The 7381-nt window shown below is 40.3% G+C and overlaps 1 pseudogene; it reads left to right on the forward strand.

The window, feature by feature from the left end:
• The first annotated feature begins 2071 nt into the window (after window positions 1–2071).
• Window positions 2072–2183, forward strand: LOC128665305 (uncharacterized; annotated as a pseudogene).
• Window positions 2184–7381: the final 5198 nt, after the last annotated feature.

Raw genomic sequence — 7381 nt, forward strand, 5'->3', positions numbered from 1 at the left:
TAGACGGGGCTGTCTGTCGCTTCAGCTGGGTCAAGCTAAGGTATAAATAGTGTTCTGACAATTCCCTCATACATCTTAATGACTTAGTAAAAAAAATAGATATTTTACTTTTAACATTTAAAGTGACAGTGTCACTTGCTATATATTGGTTTTTATTAGCAACTAGTTAAGTTTTTATTTAATTATTCTGCTATATGTGAGGCAGGTTGATTAAAGAAGTGTACATTAATTTTTCTATCTCACATGCAGTGCCCTGCGTTTCCTTGCAATTTCCATCTGGAATTGCTGCACAAGACATTGCTTCTTTAATGTCATGGCGATACTATGAACAGCAATGTTGGCATGCTAATTTGCTTGCTTCTGCACTCGGAAATAAGAAATTACCTTTAATATTTAAAGAGACAGTAACGTTTTTTGTCAATTTAAAAGAAAAATTCACTTTTTTTCTGAACCTACTCCTTCTAGGAAGCTTGCTGCTTCGGAGTCTGTTGACAAATGTCTCCTTTAGTGTCCCACAAAATTTTATGGCCCACTTGCAGTACTCTGCGCTTCCTTTCACAATCCACCCGGGGTTTCTCTGCATTTCATGCATTATGTTTTTCCTACGTGGCAGAAGACATTATTAGAGGAATTATTTTCAATCGTTTAGGGTGATTGATTCAGTAGATGCTATTTCGAATGGTTCTTCCCTGTTACCTGAAAGAGGAAGATATTTCTGGATTATCTGGGAGGGAGAATTCTCAGACTCAGATGAAGAATATCTTTATTTGATCCTGAGGTTGTTTTTCTTTCAGATTTTTAGCTTGAACACCTCTATTTGTTACTTTGGGAGGTTTTAGCTACCCTGGGCGACTCCGACACTACCGGTGTAATCTATCCTACTGCCTCCGGTAAGTTATAGGAATGGAAGATACCGCATTCCCTATATTTAAAAGAGATGTTTCCTATAGCTGACTCAGCTAAGGAGGCTGGGAAAACATTTCCTAGGGTGGAAGGAGTAGTTTCCAGCTTAGCTAAGAGAACTACTATACCCTTAGAGGATAGCTGGATTTTGCAAAGGTCCTATGGACAATAATTAGAAAAGGATGTACACCAGGGTTTACCATGGCAACCAGCTGTGTACTTTGCTACCGTCACGGCATATTGGTTTGATGCGTTGTCTGATACTACTAAGTCAGAATCTCCCCTGGATAAAATCCAAGATAGGATAAAATCTTTCAAATTGGCTAATTCCTTTATTTCAAATTCTTCCCTTCAAGTTTTCAAACTGGGAGCATAGTTTTCAGGTCTCTCTGTTCCTGATCAGTGCCTTCTGGTACGAGCTTTGTTCTACGGATGTATACTCTACGTCTAAGCTTTTTATCGGTTCCTTACAAGGGGAAGACCTTGTTGGGACCTGGCTTGATGGAAATAATCCTTTTTGAAATTAAAAAAAAAAAAAAAAAAAAATCCAAATAGCCTGCTGTTGAATCAAGGACAGCATGAGGGACATGCCTCCGATCCGATATCGGATCTTGGAGGGGGCAGACTTTCCGTCTTTGTTCAGGCTTGGGTTTGAGATGTTAAGGATCCCTGGGCAATAGAAAATAGTGTCTTAGGGATACAAATTTGAGTTTAAAAGTGTTCCTCCCAGAGGCAGGTTTCTGCTTTTAAGATTATCTGCAGATCTAACTAAAGGAGAGGTGTTCTTACACTGCGTAGGAGACCTCTTAGAACTGGAAGTGATTGTTGTTCCAGTTCCAATTCATGTACAGGGTCTGGTGTTTTTACCCCAATTGGTTTGTGTTTTATAAAAAAAAAAAAAAAAAAAAAAAAAAAAAGGGAACCTTCAGACCACTTTTTAGATCTGAAGAGTCTACACTCTAGGGATATGTGGCTTAGTGGTTAGCTCCACTGCTCCCAAAACGGGAGGCAGTGGGTTCGGTCTCAGACAGGGCTACTGCTATCTGATCTCACATGTGCATCTGGTGTCCGCTAACTTGCGTAAGCGGAAGTTGTTTTAGTGTACCGTCCTTTAGAATGGAAACTATTCGTTCCATTCCTCCCTTGATCCAAGAGGGTCAATTTAAGAATCGCTTCTTGGCCTTTTGGCTAAGATCAAGTGTATTATCTGTTCTTATCAGTTTAATATCTGATACGTCCAAAAACGGTGGACTTAAAAGATGCGTATTCGTCTAGTTCTAAGGTTTGTCTTTCTGGTCAAATGCTTCCTGTTTTTGTCTCTTTCTTTTGGTCTTACCACAGCTCTCAGTTTTTTTACAGAGGTTCTGGGTTCGCTGTTGGTGGTGCTTTGATTATGGGGCATTGTAGTGGCACCGTATCTGGACAACGTTCTCGTCCAGGCGCCCTCCTTACAATAAGCAAGATTTCACACGGTCATGGTGTTGTTCTCCCTGCTATATCACGGGCGGAAGGTAAATTTGGTGAGTTCCTTAGTCACAAGCACTAGAGTGACTTACTTAGGAACCATAATAGTTTCCGTATCAATGAAGATTTTTTTTCTGACAATGTCAGGAAATCGGAGTTCATCCTGTTTGCTCGGTTCCATCTTGGACCTCTACAGTTAAGCATACTCAGACAATGGATCGGAGATTATACGGATTTGTCTCCTCGACTTCTACTGGAACGGGAGACAAGGGATTTTCTTCAATGGTGGTTGTCTCTGGATCATCTATCCCAGGGAAACTGTTTTCGCAGACAAAAGAACGTCAGTGGCTTACATCAATCATCAGGAGGAATGAGGAGATCCTTTGCGATGACAGAGGTATCTAACATAGTTTAGTGGGCGGAGGCCAGTTTTTGCCGTCTATCAGCGATCCACATCCCAGAGGTGGACATCTGGGAGGCGGATTTCCTGTGCAGGTAGACCTTTCATCCGGGGGAGTGGGAACTCCATCCGGAAGTGTTCTCTAATTTTTCCTCCGTTTTGCTTTTCTTCCTTGGGCCATTGCTCGAATTAAGCAGGTGAGGGCATCAGTGATTCTCATTGCACCGGCTTGACCTTGCAGGATTTGGAATGCAGATCTGGTGGACGCATCATCTTTTCTACCTTGGAGACTTCCGTTGAGGAAAGACCTTTTAATTCAAGGGCCCTTCCTTCACTCAGGTCTAGTTTATTTGAAGCTGTCTGCTTGGAGATTGAATGCTTAATTTTATCCAAGCGAGGTTTTTTCTGAATAGGTCATTGAGACCATTATTCAGGCTCATAAGCCTGTAACTAGAAAGGATTATTGACACGTTTCCTAAAGGGTCAAATCTCTGCCTTATCTATTTTGTTTCACAGCCGTCTGGTGGATGTTCCAGATGTACAATCATTTTCTCAGGCCTTGTGTTCAAAGAAGTTACTCCTCCATGGAGTTTGAATTTGGTTCTCAATGTTCTCCAACAGCCTCCATTTGAGCCTATGCATTCCTTAGATATTAAATTGTTATCCTGTTGCTATTTCTTCTGCTCGCAGAGTGTCAGAGCACTCGTCATTGCAGTATGAGTACCCTTATCTTATTTTTCATTCTGATGAGGTAGTTTTACGTACTATATTAGGATTTCTTCCTAAGGTAGTTTCTGATCAGAACGTTAATCAGGAGATTGTTCCTTCTTTGTGTCCCTATCCTACTTCTCAGATGGTATGACGTCTACACAATTTGAATGTGGTCCGTGCCTTAAAGTTTTATCTGCAGGCGACTAAGGATTTTCGTCAGTCTTTTACATTGTTTGTAGTTTTTTTAGGAACATGTAAGGGACAGAGAGCTACGGCGACTTCTTTCTTTTTGGTCTGCAGACTATCATACGTATTGCATATGAGTCTGCTGGACAGTAGCCTTTCAAGAGGGTTATGGCTCATTCCACGAGGGCTGTTGCTTCCTCATGGGCATTCAAAAATGAAGCTTCTGTGGAGCTGATTTGCAAGGCTGCAACTTGGTCTTCTCTTCGCCTTTTTTCAAAGTTCTACAGTTTTGACACTTTTGCCTCAGCTGAGGCTGCTTTTTGGGAGAGAGGTTCTTCAAGCAGTGTGATGCCTTCCGTTTAAGTTCCCTGTCTTGTCCCTCCCGTATCATCTGTCTACTCTAGCTTTGGTATTGGGTCTCATTAGTAATTAAGATGATCCGTGTACTCATCGTGTCTTTAAAAAGAAAATTTATGCTTACCTGATAAATGTATTTCTTTTTTGACACGATGAGTCTACGGCCCACCCTGTTCCTTTAGACAGGTTGTGGGTTATTGTTCACTTCAGACACCTGCACCTTGGCTTTTCCTTTCTCTTCCTAACTTCGGTTGAATGACTGGAGTGGGAGGAAAGGGAGGAGCTATTTAACAGCTCTGCTGTGGTGCTCTTTGCATCCTCCTGCTGACCAGGAGGTGAATATCCCATTAGTAATTGAGATGATCTGTGGACTCATCGTCTCAAAAAAGAAATAAATGTATCGGGTAAGCATAAATTTTCTTTTTATTAGTTGCTCTGGGGTTCTCTAACTATATGGCTAGTGCCTTTGCTAGTTAGGAGACGAGTGTAACGATAAGTACCTTTACTGTAAGACTGGTTAGTGTGAGGATGTTTTTCTTTTCTTACTATACAGCACTAAACTGTGCTCTGCTTTAGTTTCCCAGGGTAAGTGAAGATGTTACTGAGAAGGACTGAGTCCTCTCCATTCTGGCATTCTGTATAATTCAGGTGCCATTGTGATATAGAACTGTGGGGGGAGGAGTTTGCATTTCCTGCTGCAAGCTGTCTAGGTGCACACTCCGCCCAAGTCTTCCTGCGCTCTGCTTTCGCTGAGCACAGGCTCTTTCTCACTTTGCACAGCGGAAGGAGGGGGGAAATTATGCTAACCAGAGCTCAGTCTAGCACCTAACCCAGCATTATACCTTGCTCTTTAGGAGCTAATTGCAGTGGTTTCTATATATGAGAAATACTATTCAGGGGGACATTGGCTAGTGGGGATGAAATGGACCAACAAGGAGCTGAAGACTTTACTGAGGGGGGCACATTGGAGAAGTTTATTGATATAAATGCCTTTTTATGTAAATCTTATATGGTTTGCCCACCGGTGCAGCTTTGCAGCCCCTGTCTCTCCTCAGTACTGCAGTCTCATTCTTTAACTCCTAGCCCTCCGTCTTCTATGGCCTCATTGCCTCTTGACTTTACCTGTGGACGGCAAAGCTCCCAATGCCGCTGATTGCAACTGCAAGGTAAATGCAGGAGAAAATCTAAACGTTCCACAGATCGTCATGATCCTGCTGTGGGGGATTCTGCCAAAGACATAAATATTTCAGATGAGAATTACTTGTCTAGCTTGGAGGGCAATTTTTTATCCTCTGACTCTCAAAAATTAAACAGAGAATAAAGATATTATTTTTAGATTTAAAATGGAACACCTTAGGTACTTAGAGGTACTTTAAGACTTTGGGGGTAGCAGAGTCTTAAGGCTACCGCGGATAAACCTGTACAGAAAAAATACATTATTTCTTTCATGTAATTGGCAAGAGTCCATGAGCTAGTGAAGTATGGGATATACAATCCTACCAGGAGGGGCAAAGTTTCCCAAACCTCAAAATGCCTATAAATACATCCCTCACCACACCCACAAATCAGTTTTTACAAACTTTGCCTCCTATGGAGGTGGTGAAGTAAGTTTGTGCTAAGATTTCTATGTTGATATGCGCTTCTCAGCATTTTGAAGCCTGATTCCTCTCAAAGTACAGTGAATGTCAGAGGGATGTGAAGGGAGTATCGCCTATTGAATGCAATGGTTTTCCTCACAGGAGATCTATTTCATAGGTTCTCTGTTATCGGTCGTAGAGATTCATCTCCTACCTCCCTTTTCAGATCGACGATATACTCTCATTCCATTACCTCATTACCGTTTCAGTACTGGTTTGGCTATCTGCTATATGTGGATGGGTGTCTTTTGGTAAGTATGTTTTCATTACTTAAGACACTCTCAGCTATGGTTTGGCCCTTTATGTATTTATATAAAGTTCTAAATATATGTATTGTACTTATATTTGCCATGATTCAGGTTTCAGTATATTTCCTTTAGCAGACTGTCAGTTTCATATCTTTATTCATATTTTTTAGGAAAATATATTTCTTACATGGGGTATAGTCTTTTTTCAATTGACTGTCATTTTAAATTTGCGGGCAGAATTAGGCTTGCAAGGGCGTGAAATGCCAAACTATATTGCGTCATTTTTGGCGCAATATTTTTTTTGGCGCGTAGTTACGTTCGTTGACGCAAATTCAGCATTTCCGGCGTCTTTGTCGACGCCAAGTCCTTTCACAAGGTTGCGTATTCAATGACGCGAGTGTGTCATTTCCAGATGTTGTTGGTGCCAAAAAAAATTATCTGTGCGTCATACTTGGCGCCAAATATTTTCATTATTTTAAACCTCATTCCTATATGCCTCTTGCCTTTTTTCTCTTTCAGAGGGCTATGCTGTTTGCATTTTTTTCCCATTCCTGAAACTGCCATATAAGGAAATTGATAATTTTGCTTTTTATGTTGTTTTTTCTCTTACATTTGCAAGATGTCTAAATCTGATCCTGTCTCAGAAATCACTGTTGGAACCCTGCTGACTGATAACAGTTCTACCAAAGCTAAGTACATTTGTTGTAATCTTGTGGAGATTATATCTCCAGCTGTGGTTTATAATAAATTGTCATGTTAAACTTTCACATGCAGAGTATGTGTCCATCAGTAATAGTACATTGCCTGTTGCTGTTCTTTTAACATCTAATGTACAAGATATACCTGTGAATTTATAAGAATATATTGCTGATTCTATTCAGAAGGCTTTGTCTGCCATCCCGCCTTCTAATAAATTTAGAGGTCTTTTTAAACTTCTCATAAGTTGATGAAATTTCAAATGACCAACATACTGAATTATCCTCCTCTGATGAGGATCTATCTGATTCAGAAGATCCTTCCTCAGATATTGACACTGACAAATCTACTTATTTATTTAAAATTGAGTACATTTGTTCTTTGTTAAAGAAGTGTTGATCATATTGGATATTGAGGAGACTAGTCCTCTTGATATTAAAACTAGTAAACGTTTAAATTCTGTTTATAAACCTCCTGTGGTTATTCCAGAGGTTTTTCCAGTTCCTGATGCTATTTCTATTATGATTTCTAAAGAAGGGAATAGGCCTGGTGGTACTTTTTATTCCTTCTTCAAGGTTTTAAAAATTGTTTCCTTTGCCAGCAGTTAGATGGGAGTTTTGGTAAAAGATCCCCAAAGTTGATGGGGCTATCTCTACTCTTGCTAACATACTACTATTTCTACGGAAGATAGTACTTCCTTTAAAGATCTTTTATCTAAGGAAAGCTTATTTTTATTCAGGCCATCTTCTTAGGCCTGCAATTTCTTTGGCTGATGTTGC

Source organism: Bombina bombina, chromosome 6 (genome assembly GCF_027579735.1).
Source record: "Bombina bombina isolate aBomBom1 chromosome 6, aBomBom1.pri, whole genome shotgun sequence".
NCBI classification, from domain to species: Eukaryota; Metazoa; Chordata; class Amphibia; order Anura; family Bombinatoridae; genus Bombina; species Bombina bombina.